Source organism: Bufo bufo, chromosome 4 (assembly GCF_905171765.1).
Source record: "Bufo bufo chromosome 4, aBufBuf1.1, whole genome shotgun sequence".
Taxonomy (NCBI): Eukaryota; Metazoa; Chordata; class Amphibia; order Anura; family Bufonidae; genus Bufo; species Bufo bufo.
The window spans coordinates 249,618,225-249,645,046 of NC_053392.1; the positions used below are offsets into that span (position 1 = coordinate 249,618,225).

At 43.6% G+C, this 26,822-nt stretch overlaps 1 protein-coding gene across 1 annotated transcript in view; it reads right to left on the reverse strand.

The window, feature by feature from the left end:
* B3GNT7 (UDP-GlcNAc:betaGal beta-1,3-N-acetylglucosaminyltransferase 7) overlaps nucleotides 1-26,822 on the reverse strand; it is a 28,920-nt gene that overhangs the window by 1,973 nt on the left and 125 nt on the right. The gene's annotated exons all lie outside the window — the stretch shown is intronic.

Genomic DNA, 26,822 nt, shown 5'->3' on the forward strand with positions numbered 1-26,822 from the left:
TTTTAAATTATGTAGAATGAGGCTGTATATGTTAAATTCTTTTGGTAAATAAATTCCATTAATCCATTCACAATGTCATGCTCATGGTTTTTGTAAGATTATTGGGCAGTTTCTCTGCCTACAAAAGATTATCACAGATACTTTGTTTACTTTTGCAGTTCTCAAAACTGAATTTGACTCAGCAGAGATCACATGCCTCTTCACAGCAAAAATGTTATAACATGAACAGAGTTGAGAAAAAAAACCTTAATCCTAACGGCCCCTTTCACACGGGCGAGTATTCCGCGCGGGTTCAATGCGTGAGTTGAACGCATTGCACCCGCACTGAATCCTGACCCATTCACTTCAATGGGGCTGTGCACACGAGCGGTGATTTTCACGCATCACTTGTGCGTTGCGTGAAAATCGCAGCATGCTCTATATTCTGCGTTTTTTCACGCAACGCAGGTCCCATATAAGTGAATGTGGCCGCGTGAAAATCGCAAGCAAGTGCGGATGCGGTGCGATTTTCACGCATGGTTGCTAGGTGATGATCGGGCTGGGGACCCGATCTGCATTATTTTCCCTTATAACATGGTTATAAGGGAAAATAGCAGCATTCTGAATACAGAATGCAAAGTAAAATAGTGATGGAGGGGTTAAAAATAAAAAAAAATTAACTCACCGAGTCCACTTGATCGCGTAGTTGAGGATCTCTGTCTTCTTCTGTAATGTTGAGCTGCCGGCTAAGGACCTGTGGTGACGTCACATCACATGATCCAATCACATGGTCCCTCACCATGGTGATGACCAGTGATTGGACCATGTGATGAGCACAGTGACGTCATCAAAGGTCCTATTCCTGTGCACAGCAAAGAAGAAGACCGAAAAGAAGCCGGCTGCGCGATCAAGTGGATTAAGGTGAGTTAAATTTTTATTTTATTTTTTTTAACCCCTCCAGCCCTATTTTACTAAGCATTCTGTATTAAGAATGCTATTATTTTCCCTTATAACCATGTTATAAGGGAAAATAATACAATCTACAGAACACCTAACATGCCGATTTTTCTCACGCGCGTGCAAAACGCATTACAATGTTTTGCACTTGCGCGGAAAAATAGCGCATTTTCCCGCAACGCACCCGCATCTTATCTGGAAAAAAAACATGACGCCCGAGTGAAAGAGGCTAACTTCTACAAGCCTATGAATACATAATCAACCTCTTCAGTGCCAAGTTTAAGAAGTTCAGTGAATAGAAACAATATTTTCTGATTGTTTGGAGTGAATAGATCTGCACAAGAAGATGTTTAAGCAAATAAAATATGCTGTAATGTTATTGTTTCAGTTAAATAAAATCTATTTAAATGTTATTAAGGTAATTATTATTTTTCTCCTTCCTAATACAACAGAAAAGTTGTCCAAATATGAATGATTAACCTATTAAACTGGGGATAAAAAAAACTAATATGAAACTGTTGTTATTCTAAAAATCTTCATCAACTTGCATATTATAAGTTATACCAGCAAGAATTTGTCTTTATGTAGAAAACTATGATTTAAATCAAGCCTTACTGACTACTGATTTAAATCAAATCCACCCTGGCATGAAATATGAAAACAGCATAAGGCTACTTTCACACTTGCAGCAGAGTGATCCGGCAAGCAGTTCCGTCGCCAGAACTGCCTGCTGGATCCGGCAATCTGCATGCAAACGGACAGCATTAGTAGACTGATCCGGATGCGGATCCATCTTACTATGCTTTGCAAGACGGATCCGTCTCTCCAGATGTCATCAGTTATATATTTTTTACACATTTTTACCGGTCTGCGCAGGATCCGATGTTCTGCCAAATCTCTATACCTCGCGAAAAGTTTATACCGGAAGTGACGCGCGCACAAATCTTTAGATCAAATCAGGATGAACTGCAACTGATGATTTGTGCGCACGCGGGGTGCACGAAGTACTTCTATCGCGGCGCTGCAACGATTCTTTCCTAAACCAGTGGACGTGCGCTTGCACAGCGCCGCGCACACCCTCCTCCAGCTGATTCCTGTGCGGCTGCGTCACTTCCGGTATAGACTTTTCGCAAGGTATAGAGATCTGGCAGAACACCGGCATTGCAGTATTTTTTATGCCGGATCCAGCACTAATACATTTCAATGTAAATTAATGGCGGATCCGGCATTCCGGCAACTGATCCGGAATTTTGGACGGAGATAATACCACAGCATGTTGTGGTATTCCCTCCGTCCAAAATGCCATTCAGTGACTGAACTGTAGACATCCTGAACGGATTTCTCTCCATTCAGAATTGCACTAGATAGAACTGATCAGTTCTTTTCCGGTATTGAGCCCTTAGGCCCGGAAAAGAATAACGCTAGTGTGAAAATACCCTAAGGTAAACCAAGTGCACATGAAATCTCAAGAACGAACCTAACACAGAAAAATAAATATAAGATACATTTACCATTTTGAGAATTTCCCTGCATCCAGTTTATTAGCACAGGATGTGTACTGCTGGTTCTCATGTTTACCTTGTACTTTTTTTTTTTTTTTTCCACCTTGAGAAGATTTAGGAGCAGATGGGGGATGTGAGGATTTGTAAATTAGCATTTTGGAGTGAATGGCACAATTATCAGTAACTTCTCCTGATCTTATATGGATAGAGGCTTGAGACTTTACACATTCGGATCACCTTCAGAACGCCTCCAACACACCCTGCCTGGCACGTTACATTACAGAGAAGCCTCTTCAGTTTCGAGGCAATTAAAAGTGGCTTTGTAATGAATGGTGTCTTTCTACTCTAAAGCAGTAAAATGCTGGTTAACGGGAAGGGAATAGGACATAGAAATCAAACTGGGCTTTGTAAGCAGTCTAGCAGAGGACACATGCATTTTTATGAACAGGAATGCGTAGGTAGAGATGTATAAAAAATATATATATGACCAGAGAGAACTCAGATATAGGTGTTCGGAGTTATTTTAGAGGTTGCCCGTACATATTTGTAAGTATCTCTGTAAGTGTCTAGTATCCTTAATTTTAGCATTGAGTTTAATTATTGATGTTTTATGGTGCAAAATTATTTCAAGCTGACAAGTCTCACCGACCCATTTGAAACAAATTAGAAAATGCATGCAACGCTCAGAATTTATAAGTGCTCAACTTGCGGCCCTCCAGCTGTTGCAAAACTACAACTCCCAGCATTCCCAGATAGTCTACAGCTATCAGCCTACTACAGGGCATGGTGGGAGTTGTAGTTTTGCAACAGCTGGAGGGCTGCAGGTTGAGCATCCCTGCCGTAGTTGTATTATATATATAACGGGCAGCACTCCATGGAGTTCTGCCCGTTTTTCTATTTCTGTATACTGGGTTTGTTTAACCCAATTGGGCTAGTTGCACCCTCCTGTTTCTTCATCAGACGGTGCTGCCACCTTTTTCATACATAGATAGATATATATATATATATATATATATCTATCTATCAAAAGTGGGTAAGCACCTATTGCCTTACTTGGGCTCTGCACCCTTTTCCCTCTTTTTCTTGGATGGTGCTGCTGGTGGTTTTTCTTTTGTGTGTATATATATATATATATATATATATATATACACACACATATACACACACACACACACACACACACACACACACACAGCCCACTGATGTGATCAGACACACAAATTAATGTAAAGTGAATAATAAGTGTAAGTGTAGTCTGTTAAGGTCAATGGAACTGCCAATAAGCATTAAAGGTGTATTCTAGTTTCATGAAATGTATGACCCCACCGATCAGCTGTTTGAAAAGCTGCGGCACTAGTGAGAACGCTGCGTCCCCTTGAGTGTTCACCTGCAATCTGTCTGTTCGCCCTATTCAAGTGAATCAGAGAGGAAGCTGTAATTGCACTGCACCACCACTGCAATGTAGATGGCGAGCAAGTAAACACAGCTCTCACACTAGCGCCACAGTCCCTTCAAACAGCTGATCGGCGGGGGGGGGGCCAAAAGTCAATCTGAAACAGATGACCTATCCTGAAAATAGGTCATCAGTATCACAAAGCCAGAATACCCCTTTAAATATATGTTAGTGGATCCTTAAATACTATATTGATATAGTGATAATACATATGCATCCCATGCTTCCTCCAAGAGATTATTGGTGCCATAGGTATCTGATAAACCATTAGGCCTGTTTCATACTGGTGTTAATGGTTCTGGCAGGGGAAAAGCCTGCCGGATCAGTAACTACCGTCTGCCGCAGTGCGCTGCCAGAAGTCTGTCCGACCCCATTCACTATAATGGGGACCGGCAGAGATCCGGGTGCAACACCGCAAATATGCCGAAAGGTGGCCGGATAAAAACCGCTGCTGTGGCTGGATCTCTGCCAGTCCTCATTATAGTGAATGGGGCCGGACGGCCTTCTGGTAGCGCACAGCTGCACACGGTAGTTACATATCATCATTGTAACCATTAACGCCAGAGTGAAACAGACCTTATATCACTTCACCTTCCTGAACACACATATTAAGGCCTCTTGCACACGAACGTATTTTCTTTCCGTGTCCGCTCCGTTTTTTTTGCGGACCGTATGCGGAACCATTCACTTCAATGGGTCTGCAAAAAAACGGAAGTTACTCCGTGTGCATTCAGTTTCCGTATGTCCGTTCCGCAAAATAATATAACATGTCCTATTATTATTGTCTGCATTACGGACAAGGATAGTACTGTTCTATGTAGGGCCAGCTGTTCCGTTACGGAATGCACATGGATATCATCCATATTTTTTGCGGATCCGTTTTTTGCGGACCCAAAAATACATACGGTCGTGTGCTTGAGGCCTAAGTCAGAGGAAATGAATTTTTAGACATGTATCTATCTAAAAGGTGAAAGGAATGCTTTACTACTAAGTTTTTTCATTTTTATTTTTAACCTAATCATAAACAAGTGCAAGGTTCACAGTAAGGCCTCTTTCACATGGGCGTGGGCATGGGCAGCGGTTAGTTGCGGTGCAATGTGCGACTTTTCCCCACTCATGCCAGGTCTAAAAAAAGTTGGAGTGGCGTGGGCGGGGAAGGGGACGGCCGGTAGGTCCGTCTAAATCACCATTTTCTACACCTGTTTTAGGCGTAGATAATGGTCTAAAGGTAAGACAGCTAGGAAGCTGTTGGAGGAAACGACTATGTTATGTAGAGGTTGGCGCCTCTTCATAACTCCGGTGGATCCACCGCCAGATATAGGGGTTATTAAGACCGGCGTCTAAAACGACATATTTTGCAGTGCTTTACACACATTATCATTGCTTGCTCTCTTCAACGGAACTCACATGTCCCCTATCAGTATGTCTTTGGAGTGTAGGAAGAAACTGGAGTACTCGGAGGAAACCCACCCAAACACGGGGAGGACATAGAAACTCCATGCAGATGTTGTCCTTGGTCGGATTTGAACCTGCAAGCACCACTGCTAACCACTGAGCCACCGTGCTGCTACTTCAAGACGTAACCACCACTTTGCAATAGGAAAGTTATCACTGAGCTTCTCTTTCACCAAAGCCGATTTACTTTGTCGGCTGTAACCTTACCAGCCATGCTAGTATCAACAGGATGGCGATTTCTCCTGGTCAAGTGCTAAACGCATGACTACCTCCTGGATACATGGCCAGAACTTTACCGGAAAGCACATGTGTGATACCCATTTTATAACCTAGTGTTAGGCTACTTTCACACTAGCGTTGTTTGAATCCGGCGTTCAATTCCGACACCGGAACTGCCCGCTGGATCCGGAAAAACGTGTGAAAACGGATTACATTTGAATCCTGATCAGGATTTTGATCACAATGAAAAAATGCATTGGAAAAAACCGATCCGCCATTTATGGACTTTATTTTTTTCACATTTTTCGGGTTTAACATGCAAAAGCCGGATCCGGTTTGACAGAACACACGGCGCCGGATCCGGCGTTCAGTCAAAGTGTTCAGGATTTTTGGCCGGAGGTAAAAATACAATATGCTACGGTTTTCTGAAAAGCCTGATCAGTCAAAAAGACTGAACTGGATGCATCCTGAACGGATTGCTCTCCATTCAGAACGCACTAGGATAAAACTGATCAGTTCTTTTACGGATTTGAGCCCCTAGGACGGAACTCAGCGCCGGAAAAGAAAAACGCTAGTGTGAAAGTACCCTTAGTTCATTGCACGTAACTGATAGGATATAGAAGGAGCAGGTCCTCTTACACAGTGTTACACTGTTTATTTGGATATAGCATATTAATTATAATTGGTACTTACAGTCTACTCTAGGAAGAACATATTTGTCCGGTTTCTTGCAATAAAGCAGCCATTTGATCTGTCTATTGTCAATGGAAATGGTTGCCAATCATATACGTGAATGTATGCGAGCAAGTACACCTGTGTGATCCAACAATGATTCTTTATGAGCCAAGTTCCAGGGCTCAAATTTCCCTTTACTAAGGAATGTTATTATTGCATGGCCTCTATTCTTCTGTCACAAGTGCTCATTTTCGATATTAAATACTGCGCCTACTGTGTTATTTGTGAGATCACACACAAAGACCACAATATGTAGCAGGTATACAACGCTATATAGCTGAGAACTATTTCTCACTAATTAGAAAGTGATGAGGCACGCCTTCAGAAGAATCTTACACCCAGCAGCATGGGAAAATACTGTATAATAACTGGGCCATACCTCTCATTGCTACACGATGCTATTCCAAGCCACGCGTCTTCAGTATTTTATGAAGGATCGTAAGGCTGGGTTCTTATCCTGTGGCGATGGCATTGTTTTTTGATGAGGATTCCACACACAAGGTTCAACAAATAAAACAAATTTCTCCTCTAAACCGCATTCTCACAATTTTCACATGGTCGGTATTGGGTAAGTTGGTCCAAAACCCAGAAGAGGTTAAAAATCTCCAGGATACCCTGGTTTCGGATGAAAAATACTGACCATGTAAAAGTGACCAGGAGCAGAGGATAATCTTGCTAAGACCTTGTTCACATCTCCGTCAAGCAGATCTGGCTGCATGATCCAGCACAAACGCCGGCTGTCAGCCTGACAAAAAAAAAAAAAACGTTGCATGCAGCGGTTTTTGTCCCACCGAAACCTGGTATTTATGCCGGAAAACTAGGTGCAAATCATATACATGCTGGAGGAGCAAAAAGCATAAATGAAAAACTGTGGTCTGCCTTTAACCTCTTCGTGACCACCAATGACTAAGCCTGCATACATTTATTTTTTACAATGCTGTAGGTTCAGCCTCACACACATTTCCACCAGATTCCCAGCAATCATGGAAGCTAAGTGGTTTCAGAGGGAGGGAGCGCTAACTCTTAGGTGCTGATGGTCGGGATGGTAGCTGGAGGACTAAGGCTAGTTTCACACTAGAGTCAGAGATCCCAGTAGGGATCAGCCTGCTGGAGATCTCTGGATCCAGCATTGCCAGACGCTGCCTGAATGCCCACCATCCCCATTAACTATAATGGGGATCGGTGGAGATCCAGCCACAACCGGCATTTATGCTGAGAATGGGCAGGACAAATGTAGGGGTTTTAGTCCAGCTGATTCTCAGCATACTTGCCGGTTTGCAAAGGGATCTCCACCGGTTCCCATTATAGTTTATGGGGCCGGCGGACGTTCAGGCAGTGTCTGGCAATGCTGGATCCAGAGAGCTCCAGAAGACTGCTCCATGCCGGTACAGCCTGCCAGAACGCTAGTGTGAAACTAGCCTGACACTGGCTGCAAGCTTATTAGACCCTGTCTAAGAACCACATCCCAACCTATAAGATCACATTTTTTTCCCATCCCTCATGGCATAAAAAATAAATAAATAAATGCCACAATTGCTATTTTTCATTCATTCATCTCCTAAAAAAGGCAATGATAATGACTTATGTACAATAAAATTGTATCCATAACACCACGTCCCACAAATACTGAACCCTCACACAGCTCTGTTGAGGAAAAAAAAAAAAACATTATGACTCTTTAGTGTATGGCAAAAAAAAAAAAAAATGAAGTGCAAAAGTAGTAATAATAGTAAAAATGACAAAAATTGGGTATGGCCATAATTGTATTGCCACAGAAAATACATTTGTCATGTTATTTCTACTGCCCGGTGAACACCATAAAAACATAACCCAAAAGATGTATGTTGGAATTGCTTTTCCTTCCTCCCCTTAACCCCTAAAATGGATAAGTTATAGAATAAATTCTATGTACCCCAAAATGGTGGCATTAAAATACAGCTCATCCTTCAAAAGAAAGAAGCCCTATAATAGCCACATCAACAGGAAAATAAAGTTATGACTCTTGGAATGGGGTTGTAAGAAAACTCTAAAAACGGCTTTGTCATTAAAGGGGTTAGCCCACCAAAAAATATTCTAATGTATTCTGTAACATCAATCAGGTGGTCACACATGCTCAGTTCCATCTTTCAGTTGCCACCACCTATATTAGAAGGTATGACACTGTTAGAAGATATGACAGTTACAGGGAGAGAGCTGCAGCAAAAAAGGGACCCCCCTGAGCTATGAAATAGACTGAAATAGGAGTAACCCTTTAATGAATGAGAGTGGGCGGAAACACCAAGGAAGCTTGTCCCACACCTGCCAGCAGTGGAACAAGTGACACAAGCATATTGTTATTTCAAGGGAGAATTTGTTTTTTTACAGCGTACAAGGAAGAGATCCCTCAGGTTACAATAATTTCAACATACAATTATCTTTCCTTGTAACTTGAAATCAGAAATCAACATGCAATACATGCAAAATTGTCCCGTGTAAATGGGCCTTAAAGCGAACCTTTCACCTGCATTTCACTTAATAAACTATCAAAAGTACCTTATAGATCATCCTCATTGTGTTATCATACAGTCTTGTCCCGCTTTTCTGCCATGTATATGCATGAAAAAAATCGCCTTATAAAGTACTCTTCTCTAGCTCCACAAGTCACGGTATAAGTCAATAGATAGGCGGGATCGCGCTGCTACTGAGGCCGACGGCGCATGCGCCGCCTGTACAAGCGCGGTCCCGGCGACTGAGCCGGGTGTCAATTAGACTGCATAGAGGCGGGGTTAGGGTAGGGGAGTTACAGCCTGGAGTGAGGGAAGGGATACCCCCTTGACTTCTAACGTGCCTTGTGGAGCTGGAGAAGAGTACTTTATAAGGCGATTTTTTCATGCATATACATGGCAGAAAAGCGGGACAAGATTTTTTGATAGGTTCGCTTTAACGAAGCTCCTGTCCGAACCATAAAGTGATTTAGGGTGCCTTCACACACGGCAGATTTTTACAACAGAAAACCAGTTCCATTGATATGAATGGGTCTTTTTTGGCAGAAAGCACATGGATTTCTACAAGCCCCATTCTGGTGAATGGAACTGATTTTCAGTTGCAGAAATTTCTGCATCAAAATCTGCCGCATGTAAAGGCGTCATTACAGCTTCCAGCAGCTCTGACTGTCACATGTAAGCAATTGCTTCATCTGTATTAGCCATCTACTTAAAGGGGTTGCTCAATGTGTTGTAAGATGAATTTATGCCATAGCCTTTTCTATACTGCATATGCCCCCTTGTCGGCCAAGTCTTTTGTACTGTCCACACAGAGGCCTTGTCCATAAGGTGGCCGGTGTTGGAGGGTCATGTGACCAAGCAAATCACCTCCATTCCAATACACTGAACCTGCCGTCTGCACTTGCACTGTTGGGACTGTTGTGCGCTGGTCACATGACCCTCCATCAGCAGCCATCTTATGGACAGGACACCTATGCAGACAGCACAGAAGATGTGCCCACATCTGAATGGATGAAAACGGCACAGAATATCAAGGCTATGGCCCCGATTCATCAAGACTAGCATATGCTACACTGGTCTTAATGGGGCATGCACTGCCAGAGGAGCCATGTAACTTACAATGCAGCATAGGCATCGTCATAAAGAACGTGGCTCCTCCAGCAGTCCATGCGCCAGAATGAAATCTATGGCAGCTCAGATATTTCAGTCATTTTTTATGTCAACTTCTGACGTAAATAACGATAAATAATCCGGCGCCAATGACCACTCCCATGCTTCACCCTCACCACTCCCCATTTTCATAAAATTGGCAAGGGTGGTGTAAAAATGGAAAAGTCACAAAGGTATTGAAAAGCTGCAAATCCGGTGGATCTGTGACTTTTCTATGTAAAAAACAGGCGTAGGAGAAATAATAAATTTCCCCCTATATTGGTAAGTTAAATGTGGTCATCTTACATACACATCGGTCAACAGTAGCTAGAAAGTGGCCAACCCCTTTAACTGTCTCCAGTCTTCATTTTTTCTAGTTTTGGGAGGACACACCGGGGGCTCCAGCCACAATTACTAGTTTTCCACTAGTTATTTTCTGAACGTTATTAAAGTTTCAACTTACAGAAGTCACCCCAAAACCAATGAATATATTGCAACCAGAGGGACCACTGTATTGAAACACAGACCAGAAAATAGAAAGATTTTTTACTTTTTATATCATTTATCATGTATACATTTGAGTTTATTACAACGCTCATTCTTGACTTTTTTTTTTTTACTGGCCCCTCTCAAGATAATGCTATTTTTCAAAAAGTGGCAGGGTACTACTGTGGCGAGCTCAACGCAAGGATCCATGCTGCTCAGACTCCGCTTTTAAACAAACCACACTATATAAAAAGAAATGTCCAGCGTCTTCAGGACTTCAGGACCCTGTAATTAGGGCTTAATTCAGACACAAATCCATAACCATACAAGTATCCAAAGACAGTCCAAACATAAGTTTCCTTATTCATAGCAATGTTTGGTACAATTTATGGCCCTATTTACACATCAGTGTTCGGTCAGTGATTTCCATCAGTGATTTGTGAGCCAAAACCAGGTGCGATTCTAAACACAGAACAGGAGCAGATCTTTCCATTATCTTTGTGTAGCCTCCATTTCTGGTTTTGGCTCACAATCACTGACCAAACACTGACGTGTAAATAAGGCCTAACACGTTTTACTCTGGCAAACCTTGGTGAGACCCCTGCTTTAGGCCTCATGCACACAGCCGTGTTCCTAATTCAGTCTGCAAAAAAAAATAAAAATCAGATGAGCAAAATATGGAAACCTTTTGTGTTTATTCCATAAACTCACTTCCATCCGTAGAAAAGACTATTCTCGTCCACAATACAGACTAGAAGAGGACATCTGCTCGTCCACCCACTGATGTGGCTCATGGTCTCCTAGTAATGAATGGGTCAGTGTGCTATCCGTAAAAAATGTAGCTAGCACATGATAAAAATGTGCATGAAACCTTAACCTATGCAAAAAATAAAGCAATACTGGTCAAAGAAGATGATCATGTCCTCCTTCCTGTTCGTTGTGGATGAATTTTATGGAAGAGCAATGGTAAAAATAAAAAAAGGCAATTGGTCGCAATCCTCATTATGTCTACACCACTAAAGAGGTTGTCCCATGACATATCAAGTATCCACAAGATAGGGTATAAATGTCCGATTGGCAGGGGCGTTGTGTTTTGTCCAGTGCTCCGAATGTTAATGCTGGTGGTGGGCATAGGCGTTGAGGTTGTGTCACGGCCGGGAAGCTCTATACTCACCTCTTCCTTCCTGGTCCTCGGCGCTCCAGTGTGAAGGCTGCGCACAGTGTGAGGCCGTGCTGTGACCTCACACTGTGCGCGCCCAAACAGCAGACTATACAAGAGGATTACCGAGTGGGGGCGGTGAAGAGCAGCAGCATCCGGAGCAGGAACGGTAAGTGTTTATTTGGGGGGGGGGGGGGGGGAGCTGATGGAGGCTGCTGGGGGGGCTGACATGAGGCTGCTGGGGGGGCTGACATGAGGCTGCTGGGGGGGCTGACATGAGGCTGCTGGGGGGGCTGACATGAGGCTGCTGGGGGGGGCTGACATGAGGCTGCTGGGGGGGGCTGATATGAGGTCGGATTGGGGGTCATTCACATTGGGGTCTGATCTGAGGTCTTATTAACATTGGGAATCTTATTGGGGCTGTCAGCTGAGCTCTGATTAACATTGGGTGTCTGATTGGTGGTCTGACCTCAGGTGTAATGAAAAATATTTTTTTCCTATTGTCCCCCTCTGAAACCTAGGTACGTTTAAAAATGATTTCTTCTCCCTTAATTATATTGATAGTGCGAGTCTGTATGTATGCAGAGTGCATTATAGTATAATTTTATATATATATATATATATATATATATATATATATATATATATATATATACACACACACATACATATATACATACACACACACACATACATACACATATATACATACATACACGTGCGCGGCATGTGTGTTTGTGCTTTAGGGTGCACACCCTAATGCAATATGCAGCGCACGCCTATGCTGGTGGGATTTTTTTATTTTATTATTAGGCTATTCCTAGCCGTCTGGGCAATCCCACAGATAATCCCCCAACCCCCCTTGTACTTGTTCCACTACTTGCAGGCTACGCGGGCATGAGTTCAGAACTTCAGTCACTTTGGTCCGATGGGTTCCAACTTCTGTGATTAGTTTTTAGTTGGGGGATTTGCTTAATTTTAAATTAGGCTGACCATAGGTTAGGATGATCTGTAGGGTTGCCCAGACGACTAGGCCCTTCGCTGTAGTTATTAACCCCTTGCAGCAGTCGCTCATTCACTGAAGGGATGACTGCTGAAAGGGGTTAATAACTACTGTGAAGGCCCCCCCCCCCCCCCCCGATGCCGATGAGGGCGTGGCTTCACATGGGCTCATGCCCTGGATGTCTTCAGACCCTAGCAACGCCCCTGCTGATTGGCAGGGTCCAACCACTGGGACCCTCATCGATCACTAGAATAGGGCCCCTTTTCCCCCCCCCCGTTTGATTGGAGTGGCAGACATGCATGTGTGTCCACCACTCCATTCAACTATATGAGGCTACCAGAGATAGCCGAAAACAAGCACTCCAGCTCCAAGCTATCTCCGGCGGTTCCATAGAGTTGAGTGGAGCTGCAGATACACATGCGTGTCTGATGCTCCATTCAAATGGGGAACATAGACCTCTGCTAATCAGACACTTATCACCTATCCTGTTGTCATGGGACAACCCCTTTAAATAGTCTGGAAGCCATCAGACATCAGCAATTCTGACGATGAAGACTTCTTGCACTGTTCTCTTCCGGCTTCCTCCTGTGACCAGGAGAGTGAGGTCTGTAGACTAGATTTCATGGTCACTGTGGCAGGAAGGGTTGCCACTTGATTGACAGTCAAACAAGAGGACATCATTGCAGCAGAGAGGGCATCAAGCCGGAAATCATGCTACATGGTATGCTGCGTTTTATATATAAATCACATGTGAACTTACACTTTACATCAGTTGTCTGCTCTCCAACTGTTTTGAGACTACTCATGGGATGCTGAGACTTGTGGTATCACAATAGTTAAGATATGTTCACTATGCTTTTTTTTTTTTAAATACCATTTTGTTTTAATTCGGCATGCCATTAATCCGACTAAAACTTTAACCTCATTCAATGGGGCTAATACTTGTGCAGGACCCACCCTGGTCTCTATGCTAGCAAGGGGTTTGGAAATCCACATGGAAATCATCCTTACCCCAATGTGAATTCCCACTGAAAGCAATAAGGGGCCAATTTCTGTGCAGATTCTTTACAGGATTTGATGATGAAAATCCAGCATTTCAGAGCCACAGTTTTCATACCACTGCTTTAAAGGTGCTGGCACACCCTCAATAGCTGTCAGCCGAACTACAGTAACTCCCCTATTATCATATATCCTCAGGTATCTTATTTCGTGGGGAAACAAAAGGATTTGCCATTGAAATTCAACGACCTTGATCTATACCACCTCCCCGCCCCCCCACTCAAAGATGGAGGAAGTTAGGAGTTCCCTGGACACCAAGTCTAAGTAGACTGTAGGTCAGCCCCACTGAAAATGGCAGGTTCAGTGCACAGTGATGACGCACTTTATAAAAGAGGGCATAAAAGTTTATAGCCACATTTAATCACTGATACTAGACGGCAGTAAAAGTACTACTCAGCGAAAGTTCCTTTTATACAGGCACATAATCGAGCGGTGATAACACAGCATGTGGACCAGCAATCCTTTACTGCATTTGAATGTAGCTTAATCCAGCAGTTAGGTAAATAAAGTCTCTCTGGGTTAATAAACAAAAGTCTTATTCGAGCAAATCAAATAACCCTTAAAATCCATATATTTAATTTCAATCCTTAAAAAACGAAAAAGTCAAAAAGATAAAGAGGACGGTAGTCACTGAGGGTCCCTCAGATAAGTCCACAATAAGCACCTCTTAACGTACTGGGAGATAGGGAAACTGTCCCTGTCGTCTCTCCCTGGTCTATTCCTCAGCCCAGGGAGGCCCCTAGTAGTGGGGACTCCCTGTCCTCGAACCTGGGCTATTCTAATCCTCACACAGCCCTAAACAGGGTGACATTGGAGGGTAAGAAAAGATGGTGACCTAAATAGGTGCCTACACATGGACAGATGATATACATACAAAAAACAACAAAACATACACCCCTAGTGCCGAGATAATCCAGCTACCTAGGTACACAGAACACCCTCAGATATACATTATTCAAAATAACCCGACGCGTTTCCCCCACTTTGTGGGATCATCAGGGAGTCAGTAGGATTTGGGTGACGGATATCAATATGGATAGTCAGATATCCATTATTATAAATATGATACCTAAGCGATAATAAAGGGGATCAATTGTTAATGGCTGGAGGGGATCTCAATCAACCGGACTCGGTACAGAAATTTTAAACACCAGGACCGTTTTATAATGCAGCCGGAGTTGATTGCAGGCATAGTCTCTATACATTCAGTTCAAAACCTCATAGGTCCAGTGATTAATGAATGGCTTCAATGAGCATAGATGCATAAGTCTGTTGTCCGTCTCAGGGTCCAGTCATCCCAGGTTCCTCGTTCAGCCCGTTAATTTGAATGTAGAAATCATCCTACTGTACAGCAAGGAATGATTAATACAAGCATTTGTTGTCGGTTAACTGCATAGGTCATCAGTGTCTGATCGGTGGGTGTCAGACCCCCGTCCCAGGAAGCTTGAGCTGGAACGACACAGCTCTGTTCATTGTGTAGTGGAGGGAACGTGTAACTGCAGCGAAGCTTGAGCAGCACCCAGCTAAGAGTGAAACAACCGATTGCAGGGGTGCTGGATGTCGGAACCCCCAACGATAAGACGTTGATGGCCAATCCTGAGGAGAGGTTATCAATAGGAAAAAGGAGTGGGCAACCCCTATAACTTCATGTGCAAAAAATACGGAATGGATGCGGAAACTAAATACGTTCGTGTGAATGTAGCCTAAAGCCGTTCTTTGTTATCTATTCTTTAGCTGCATGCAGCTTACAATCCTTCTGACCTTGCTTCCCTCTAAACATGCATACTTGGATCCCACGAGGATGCATGTTTATTTCAGTAATTTAGACGGGATATATTTCCTAGGGGAACAAAGGATCGGGCATGTTATGCTCATGGGTATTTCTAATAAACCTGCCGAATGCTTAAAAAAATAACCATGATTATCCGGTGGACTATTGTAACTCATATTACTGTCTACTGGTACAGCAGCCGACAGCAGGACTTATGCGTCACAGTTAAGCCTCATTCACACGTCAGTGTTCTCCACGGACAGCACACGTCCCCATTCATTTTAATGTGTGTATTCACACATTAGTGTTTTAGCACGATCCGTGTGTCAGTGGTTTCAGCACGGATGCATGCTCTATTTTGTCCGTGTTCATGGATCAAATCATGTCCATTATAATCTATGGGTTCGTGAAAACCACGGATGCGATCCATGTTGCATTCATGCTTCACGGATCATTAAGAAGAGATGCTTTGAAAATAATTTTTTAGCTGTTCAGTGTCAGTGAAACACGGACATCAAAAAACGGACACAACACAGATTATACTGTCATGTAGTTTAACCTTTTGATATATACTGTACGTGACAATTTAGCATCTTCTGTACCTCCCCACTAACACTTTTGCATTTTTATTTTCCAGTATTCTTGTTCAGTGAAAAACAGGATGTTATTGACTGATACCATCGCATCATGCCATTTTATGTAAAAAACTAAAATCATTTGCAAACCAATCCAAAGAAGGGAACGGTATTGTAAAAACTGACTTCCAGAATTATCAGAATGACCTTCAATAAAACCTTTTTAAGCAATATTTTATACTAGAAAAAAACATCCAGAGGCAAACCATAAGGGTAAATCCTTAAAGTACACCTAAGCTTTTAAAAAAAATTAAATAAAAGAAGTACAGTATGTGTACATGAGGAATAACTATTTCTGGTTGCCGTATGATTTGTATAGGACATTTTTTTAGCAGTTTTTCTCTGTACGTGTTGAACATCTAGTTTGCAGTTCTCTCAGAGATGGTGGGTGGAGACTAGTTGCCATCCACTGCATACAGAAAGTAGAGGAGAATCTCCTTCCTAACCTTCTCTTACTCAGAAGTGGTCCCAGAATCACAGAGGACATTATAGAGAAGTACTGACCTGTATTGTTGTGAATAAAGCACTTGTGCTGAGATATTGCAGTGACCCACAGGGGGAATGTTAAAAGGAGGAGGATGGGAGTGGTGGTGGCACTGAAAGTAGTAGTAGTGCTTCACGGTAGCCGTCCTTGCACCCCTCTCATATAACCGTGAATTGAAAGAGCACCATTTTTCCCTTGGGGCCCTCCCTGACTCTCTAGAGCTTCAGCATGGTGGCAGCTGGGGTGCCCTTTATGGAAGATGCTTGGTAGAGTGTAAGGCAAGAAGGGTGAGGAGAGACGACTAGTAGAGACAGTGACCAGGCCCATGTAGTTGCAATAAAGTCTCTTTACTGAACAGATAATGGGAGTAGTACTTAACACAGCAGCAAAAGGCACAGTTCTGAGGTAAATTACAGACTAAGATTCTCCCAATGATGGTTGTAGTAGTCCTGAGTTTTCATCTAAACACACTTTGCAATCTTTCCAACTAGCCACAGGTGTAAAGTTCCGTTCTTATTCACTCTTTCTGCAATTCCCAGGCAGAGGGTAAAGATTTTAGATTGGGGTTAACCAGCTGATAACTTGAGAAGTAACATTTGTCACTGATCAGACATATTACAAAGTTTCTTTTGGTTTCTTGTACTATTGATTTAGACCTCACACATACAGTTGAAACCAGAAGTTTACATACACTATATAAAAAGACACACATCCCCTGTTCTACTTCATCCATCTAATATTGATGTTTGATAACTCTTTTTTCAATGTACTGACTTGATATGTACTATTGTAATGCCCACATAATACATATACTCAAATGTAACTAGCTCATACTGTATGTTTTCAAATGTATATGGTTTTTCAATAAAAACAAATTGAACCATAAAAAGACACACATGCATGTTATACTCAATATCTGACATGAAATCAGAATAAATCTTTCCTGTTTTTGGTCAATTAGAATTACCATAATAATTATTATTTGCCAAATGCCAGAATAATGAGAGATCGAGAATGTAAAAAGTAATAAAAATGCCTTAAAACAATGTCAAAAGTTTACATACACTAAGATTACTATGCCTTTAAACAATTCTGGACTGCCCATATGATGATGTCATGTGTTTGGAAGCTTCTGTTAGGTTTGTTGGCAACATCCGAGTTATTTAGTCTCATAGCTGTGGATGTATTTAATAGGGATCGACCGATTATCGGTTTTACCGATATCGGCCGATATTGAGGATTTTGACAGTTATCGGTATCGGCATCTATTTTGCCGATATACCGATAACATATTGGGAACACAGAACGCGCTGCTCTCAGCGCTCTCTGTGTTCCCTCCGCAGCACAGGGGAGAAGGAAGCAGTGTCTCCCTCCCCCTGTGCTGCTGCTGCCGCCAATTAGAGGAGGGAGGACAAGGAGGGGCGGGGCTGTGGCCACCGCTCCACCAATGAAGATAAGTCTTTCATTATATCATATACAGGAGGCAGGTGCTGGCTGCAGAATCACATAGCCGACTCCCGACCTCTATGAGCTGTAGCTGCGATCTGCGGTAGTTAACCCCTTAGGTGCCGCGGATCGCAGCTACCGCTCATAGAGGTCGGGAGCCGGCTATGTGATTCTGCAGCCAGCTCCCGCCTCCTGTATATGCATTAATGAGAGATTTCTCTTCATTGGTGGCGCAGTGCGCCCCCCCCCAAGCCCCCCAGTATTAATCATTGGTGGTGCAGTGCGCCCCCCACTCAAGCCCCCCCCCAGTATTAATCATTGGTGGCAGTGGCCACAGGATCCCCTCTCCCCTGCTCCTCCGATCGGAGCCCCAGCTGTGTAATCCTGGGGCTCCGATCGGTTACCATGGCAGCCAGGACGCTACTGAAGCTCTGGCTGCCATGTTCAGCTCCATGCTGCTGTCTGCACAAAGCACAGAGCAGCAGGGACAGTGTGAGATCCTATTCACCCTGATAGATCTCTAGGACAAGGGTTCTAGTCCCTAAGGGGGCTAAAAGTCAGTAAAAAAAAAAAAAATAATTAAGTATAAATGAAAAAGAAAGATTTACAAAAAATAAAAATACACGTTAACAATAAACATATTAATTTTCAGCAGATTTGTGTAGGATTTTTTTTTTTCCAAAAATGAAAATTCCCAGAATATCGGTATAAATTATCGGCTATCGGCCTGAAAGTTCACAAATTATCGGTATCGGCCCTAAAAAATCAATATCGGTCGATCCCTAGTATTTAAATGCACACCTGAAACACACTGCTTCTTTGTGTAGCATCATGGGAAAGTCTAAAGAAATCAGCCAAGATATCAGAAAGAATTGTGGACTTTCACAAGTCTGGCTCAACCTTGGGTGCAATTTCAAGATACCTCAAGGTGCCTCGTTCATCTGTACAAACAATTATATGCAAGTACAAACAAGATGGGAAAGTCCAGCCATCATACCGCTCAGGAAGGAGACTGGTTCTGTGTCCCAGAGATCAATGTGCTTTGGTCGGACATGTGCATATCAACCCAAGAACAAAAGCAAAAGACCTTGTGAAGATGATGGTGGAAGCTGGTAAGATTGTGTCAATATCCACAGTGAAACGAGTACTGTATCAACATGGGCGGAAAGGCCACTCTGCCAGGAAGAGGCCATTACTCCAAAAGAAACATAAAAAAGCACACAGGAACAAAGATCTAGATTTTTGGAGACATGTCTGACGAAACTAAAATTTAACTTTCTGGCCATAATGACCATCGTTATGTTTAGGGGGAAAAGGGAGAAGCTTGGAAGCCTAAGAACACCATCCCAATTGTGAAACACGGGGTGGCAGCATCATGTTGTGGGGTTGTTCTGCTGCAGGAGGGACTGGTGCACTTCACAAAATAGATGGCATCATGAGGAAAGAAGATTATGTGGAAATACTGAAGCAACATCTCAAGACATCAGCCAGGAAGTTAAAGCTTGGGTGTAAATGGTTCTTCCAAATGGACAATGACCCAAAGCATGCTGTCAAACTGGTTACGAAGTGGCTTAATGATAACAAAGTCAATGTTTTGGAGTGGCCATCACAAAGCCCTGATGAATCCTATAGAAAATTTATGGGCAAAGCTGAAAAGGCAGGTGCGAGCAAGGCGACCAACAAACATGGCTCAGTTACACCAGTTTTGTCAGGAGGAATAGGCCCAAATTCCGATCAACTATTGTGAGAAGCTTGTGGAAGGATTTCCAAAATGTTTGACCCAAGTCATAAGGGCAATGGTACCAAATATTAATGAAATGTATGTAAACTTTTGACTTTGCAGAAGGTAATAAAAAAGCCTTAAAACATTATCTCTCTCATTATACTGGCATTTGGCAAATAATAATAATTATGGTAATCCTAACTGACTAAAAACAGGAAAGGTTTATTCTGATTTCATGTCACCGAGAAAAACATGCATATGTGTCTTTTTATATAGTGTATGTAAACTTCTGGTGTATGTAAACTTCTGGTCTCTCAACTGTATATTAACTATAGACTGCACACAGAGCCCTTCATTTCTATAGGGCCACAAAAAAATGCAGATAGCACAAGGAAATAACCCACGTGCTCTCTGTATCCGTGTGGCTGTTCTGCAAATTATAGAACGTGTTATATTTTGCAGACAAGAATAGGCATTTCTACTGTATAATGAAGACCGAGGAAAGTGCTGGATGCACGCGGCCGGTTTCCATATTTTACAGTTTGCTGTACATGAGGACTTATGCAAAGTTGTGCAAAAAGTTAGTGACCATTTAACCTGCACTTTGTCATTCAGTGTTGTCACCGTAGAGGCAGTTTTACGTGCATCTTGTGTCTACAGCCGTGATTTTAGACTGGCTTTACATGGTAGAGCCAATACTGTGGAGCAGTGCATTGTACTGAATAAGGTCATAGGGGGAATTTATAAGGAGGGGAATATTTGAAGTCACTTTTGCTTGAGTCTGTGTTGGAGAAATTTCACAGGTCTTTTGATGAATTTGGCTTGTCCTTAAACCTAAGGCCTCATGCACACGACAGTGAATAATGGCCGCGTGACGGCCGTCTAAGTAACGGCTGTCAGACGGACATTTTTAGCACCAATGAAAGTCTATGGGGCTATTCACATGGCCGCTCTTTTAACGGCCAGTGAATAGCGTTCGTCCAAAAATAGGACATGTCCTATTTTTGGCTGTTTTCACGGTCAGACTGACCCCTTGAAATCAATGGGACTGTTTTTAACGGCCGATTCACAGGAGTGCACCCATCTAATTGCCGTTAAAATGGGTACACTTTACCCAGGAGGGGTTAAAAAAAAAAACATAAAAAAACTAACCTCATCCACTTGCTCGCAGTGCGGAAGTCTGTTCTCTCTTCATTGAGCAGGACCTGCCGAAGGACCTGCGATATGTGTGGTGATGTAACCACAAGGGAGCGCGCAGTGACGTCATTGCGCACCTTTCATCAGGTTCCATTCAGTGAAGAGAGAAGAGACTGCTGCAGCGCGAGAAAGTGGATAAGGTGAGGGTTTATTGTAAAATCAACAAAAAAAAAACTGTGGTGGGCCATTATGGGGGCATTATTTAAACCATGGGGGAAATTATTTAACATGGGGCCCAACATTGGGGGCATTAAAAAAATAATTCCTACACTATGGGGGCCTACATTGGGGGCATTATTAAAGCTGGGGGCAGAAAAAAAAAAAAAAGATACACTATGGGAAACATTATTTTAGCCGGGGCCCTACCATTCTGTGGGTGTTCGCAGAAAGGTGGGTCTAGAAATAACTGCCAATCAAATTAATCCGTTCATGTCCGTTTTGAACGGACATGAAAAACTGATGCAAAACGGACATTAAAAATTGACACACGTCCCTTCAGCATACAAGGGGGTCCTTAACATTTGGGCAAAACTGTCCTCCCTCTTCAATCTCCCCCAAAGCCCCTCACCATTTATGCCGCTGAGACTTCTTCCCTTCTACTTGAACAAGGACTACATAGACAATCTAGGAATATGGTCCTCCCTGGGCGATGTTACTGTTGGGGACGTGCTGAAAGGCAATTTAGTCCCTTCCTTGCTAGACCTCCAGGCATCGCATCTCACAGTAAACTGGTCCTTCCTCCATTATTCCCACTTTAAGGAAATGTGCCAGCAATATTTGCGCAATATTGCGCATAATAAATATATCCCTTCCTGGTATGATACCATTACAGCAGCTCCAAACCCTAGGAAAAAAGCTAATCTCGCTGGTATACAATAAAATAGTAGAAAACAAACTCACCCAACGTACCTCCTTTTATTCAACAATGGGAGAGAGAGTTAGGTTTAACGCTTTCTGACAAAGAGGTTTCCTTGGTTCTTAAAAACTCACATGGCTTCTCGAAATGTGTTAGGATCCAAGAGAACGCATATAAACTGACCACTAAATGGTACCGTACCCCTGACATCATTCACAAGATAGATCCTTTGGCATCCCCACTCTGCTGGAGAGGCCGCGAGGAAAGGGGCACAACCATATCTGGTGGTCCTGTAAAAAGATTACGCCTTTCTGGGACTCGGTATGAGCAGCTATTCAACAAATTTGCACAACATCTGCCCCCATAACTCCTTCGCTGGTGCTGCTAAACCTGCCAGACCAGCACTACGCCCTTCATTAACGCTCTCTGCCTCCGCACTTAGTAGCAGCAGCAAAGTTGCTTATCCCACTTAACTGGTTATCAGAAAAAGCCCCCTCCCTAGTAGACTGGATTCATAAAACTCAGGACATATGTAGACCTGAAGAATTATCCAGTTGGGAGAACTTCGCTCATGATCAATTCCTGGATCTCTGGTCTCCGTGGCACCCAATCAACCCCAAGTTCACAGGACAAGTCTGACCTACTTACCTCCTATACTTATTGCCAGCAATTTCTGCAGCATAGGCTCTGCTACCTACCTCATGATAACACTGTCATTTAACGTCTACTATTTGATTATATGTCTATGTACTCGTGACCTTTGGGCATGCTGCCTTTGTTTATTGTTTAGTGCTTTAGACGCACCGCTCTTTTTATCTTGTAAGTGCATCTTAAATAAAGATTCGATAAAAAAAAATATTAAAAAAACGGACACACGGACAGAAAATGGATGCACACACTGATGCCAAATGGCCATGAAAAACTGACAGTGTGTCCGTTTTTAACGGATGTTTTTTTCACTGTCGTGTGCATGTAGCCTAAGGCCTTTCACACGGGCATCCCGGTTTTGCTCCGGATGCGTTGCGTGTGCATTGTGGGAAAACCGCACGAGTAGGCATGCAATTGCAGCGAGTTTTGACTGCGATTGCGTTCCGATGTTCAGTTTTTTCCGCGCGAGTGCAATGCATTTTGTAAGCGCGTGAGAAAAAAAACTGAATGTGGTACCCAGACCGGAACCCGGACTTCTTCACTGAAGTTCAGGTTTGGGTTAGGTGTTCTGTAGATTTTTTTATTTCCCCTTATAACATGGTTATAAGGGAAAATAATAGCATTCTGAATACAGAATGCTTACTAAAATGGGGTTATAAAAAAAATAAAAAATGGAAAAATTAACTCACCTCATTCACTTGTTCGCACGGCCGGCATAGTCTTCTTTCAGGACCTGCAAAAGGACCTTTGATGACGTAATCGCGCTCACCACGTGTTGAGCGCGGTGACGTCAGCGCAGGTCCAGCTGAATGAAGATAGAAGGATCTTCTACCACAAAACTGGAGTGAGTGGTGTGAAAATGCATAAAGTCGTAAAATTTTGCACAAATGAGTGCAAAAAGCTGCAAATTTTTGCGCGAATTGCTGCAACTGCGACCCCAGAATCACAAAAATATCCAGCAGTGTTAAATTTATTTGAGATTCTGGGTTTTGCGGTTGCAACAACTTGTGCATCGCACCACGACCCCATTCAGTACAATGCCAGTACTGCTACACAGTACGGCATATTTACTAAGGGACTTGCGACTATTTTACGCCTAAGTCCCCTTTTCTAACCGGACGTGCGACAATATTTAGTCGCATGGTCAGTTTTGTGCTGTATCCACCAGTCGGGCGTAATGGGGACATGTCGGGGGCCCGGCTAATTTACTAACATTTACGTCAGACGCAAGGACTGCCCCAGATGAGCCCAATTTACGACGAGAGCAGTGCAGGGGGGAGCAAGGTCCACGTAAAAAGTCGGCATTAGTAAATATGCCCCAGCGTTCTTTGGTTGTACTACAGTCAGGATAGCCGCATGGCCACAACCTAAAGTTCCTTGGAAACCTGTAAGGTATATTCACATACCGCAGATTTTTACAATACATTTCTGCGACTGTTTCGTACATCTGAAAGGATCTTGCGGAGATCCGTTCACAGCTCCATTCTGATGTTCTGCTGCGTGTGAACATACCGTTAGGTATAATCGCTAGACATTCTTGGGTGGTGAATGAAACCATGAAGCTGAGCATTCAGATTACGGGGTGAGGAATAATCCCATTCAGATATAATCATGTGCTATTTTAGGGAAGGAAAGGGGTATAATCTCTAGCTCTGTGCCGTGACCAGAGATGAATGATCACGTGGAGGCCGCTGACCCCTTTGTATTGATACAATGACTCACCTAGAACCTGTGATCACCCTGAAATCACTCCCTGTATCCTGGTGACAGCATTTACACACAGCTTATCAGACCTGGAAACCTGACTCACACACAGCTCGCCAAACGAGAATCCTACAACTGCTGGACGATCAGGACCAGGCTGCGAAACAATAGAGACTGCCACAGCATGCTGCGGTATTATCTCCGTCCTGATCAGTCAAAAAGACTGAACTGAAGACATCCTGATGCATCCGGAACAGATTGCTCTCCATTCAGAACGCATTAGGATAAAACTGATCAGTTCTTTACCTGTATTGAGCCCCTAGGACAGAACTCTATGGGCACTTTCACACTTGCGGCAGGACGGATCCGACAGGCTGTTCACCCTGTGGGATCCGTCCTTCCGCTATTTTGCCGTGCCGCCGCTCCGTCCCCATTGACTATAATGGGGACAGGGGCGGAGCTCCGGCGCAGCACGGCAAAAGGCCGCCGGACTAAAAGTCCTGTATGTCCGACTTTTTAGTCCGGCGGCCTCTCACCGCGAACTGCCGTACTGCGCCGGAGCTCCGCCCCGTCCCCATTATAGTCAATGGGGACGGAGCGGCGGACCGGCGAAATAGCGGAAGGATGGATCCCACAGGGTGAACAGCCTGTCGGATCCGTCCTCCCACAAGTGTGAAAGTACCCTATGCCAGAAAAGAAAAACGCAAGTGGAAAAGTACCCTAAAATAGTCGCGCGACAGCTAGTTCCAGGCAATTTTTTTTATTGCGTGACGTTTCTGCGACAAGTCGCCGTACCTTTAAACTGAAGGGATCAGCATGCCCACATACCCTGGCTTAGGTCACCGTGAGGCATACAGCATTGATTTTATGAGATAAGTGCCTTTTTACAAGCGAGTATAATAAAGCCTTTTATATCATTAAGCGCCCTGCGGCGTTACACTATCCGTGCAGCCGAGGATACATACTTCCCCCCAGGGGGAGCGCGCACACTGGTGGAGTTCTACGGAGGTCTGAGGGTGTCCATACCTACTCCAGAACAAGCACTGAGCTGTCTTTTGGATCCGACGGGGGAAGGGGGACTGTTCCAAAATAAGGAGTGGGACTTATATATATATATATATATACACACATACACACACAACCATAGCATGCTGGGGGGGGGGGGGTTTTCAGAGGTTGGACATTATTGTACGAGTCTATACGAGAGGTTTTTTGTGGGATTTTGTTTTTAGACTTTTTAGTCTGAGCCAGCTCTGCTGAGCATTTTTATATGTCTTTTATTGGTTATGAAAGATCCTATATTCTTGGAGGCGATAAGAGGTCGCCTCAGGTGTCAATGGTTTATTCCCCTCTCCCCAATGATATAAACTTGCACACCGGCCATATTACAATGGAGAAAGAGCGCTTCGCTCTCAGACCACAGATCATTTGGCCACCTCACATGTACGACAAGCTAAAAAACGGACACATGTTATGGGAACCATGAAATACAGTACAACCTGCAGGCAGTGTGGTATAGAGCAGGAGGAGCTGAGCAGACTGATGTACAGCTTATGGGAAAAGCTTCAGTAAAACTTGTAATGTATTAAATCTAAATCTCTGCTCTTTCTGAGCTCAGGAGTCATGTGGGCGGTCATTATCAGTGACTGACAGCTATCGGTGTATGCACACTCACACAAGGACCGCCCACATGACTCCTGAGCTCAGAAAGAGCAGAGATTTAGATTTAATACATTACAAGTTTTACTGAACCTTCTATATCGTTCTGCTCAGCTCCTCCTGCTCTGTATTATGCATTTTCATAGTGGCAGGTTCTTAGTCTATTATTACCAGTGAATAAAAAATGCAATACTTAGGACAGGTTCACATATGTGGCAACCAGCTCGGCAGAGGAATTTACTGAATGCCAGACAGAGGCGGACTGGGAACGTAAAGTGGCTCTGGAAAAAATCCGAATTGATGGAAGGCAGGACCAGCAATACCTTATTGTGGCCCTTTATACCACCGTCCATCACAAAATATGTCCCCAAAAACGTCCACTTGCCGGCCTGGAGGAGGGCCAGAACATACTACCGCACACACCGCTGGATCACCTTTGACTGTAAGGGGAGCCGGCTGCTTCGTAAAAATGAAACCCATAAAACTATAGAATTTTTTTCCCAAATTCCACCCCATTTTGAATTGTTTTTCCAGCTTCCCACTAAGATGTGGAGTGGAGCTATGGAAAGGGCTCTGAATCGGTCATATCCAGGTAGGTCCTAGGTGTCCTTCATCCATAAAGTGGGGTAACAGCAGTAATCCATGTAGGGTAATTATGGTGCTCCTCCTATACATAATGCCACAGAAGGTGCCACTGAAGACTGGCACCCGGGGAATGGAGACTTCATGTGAACGATCTGAGGGCATTTCCTGATCTTTCACCATAATGTGTCCCATCACTTGCTGTAGCAATGGCAGCCCCACAAGCCGCATACCGCAGCAGTCTGAACACACAGCAGGTGAATTCAAGGCTCAGCGCTTATCACCCTCCGCAGCCTATGGACCAGCGCCAGCCACATAACGCACTATAAATCGCAGCTACCCGCGCTAACGCAGACAGACCCGGTGAAACCGCTTCCCAAACCTCCCCGTGGAGCCTGCCGGCATTCCACAGGTCTCTATACTATGACAGGATACGGTACCGCATGCAGTACACACAAGACACAGTGAGGAAAGGGAC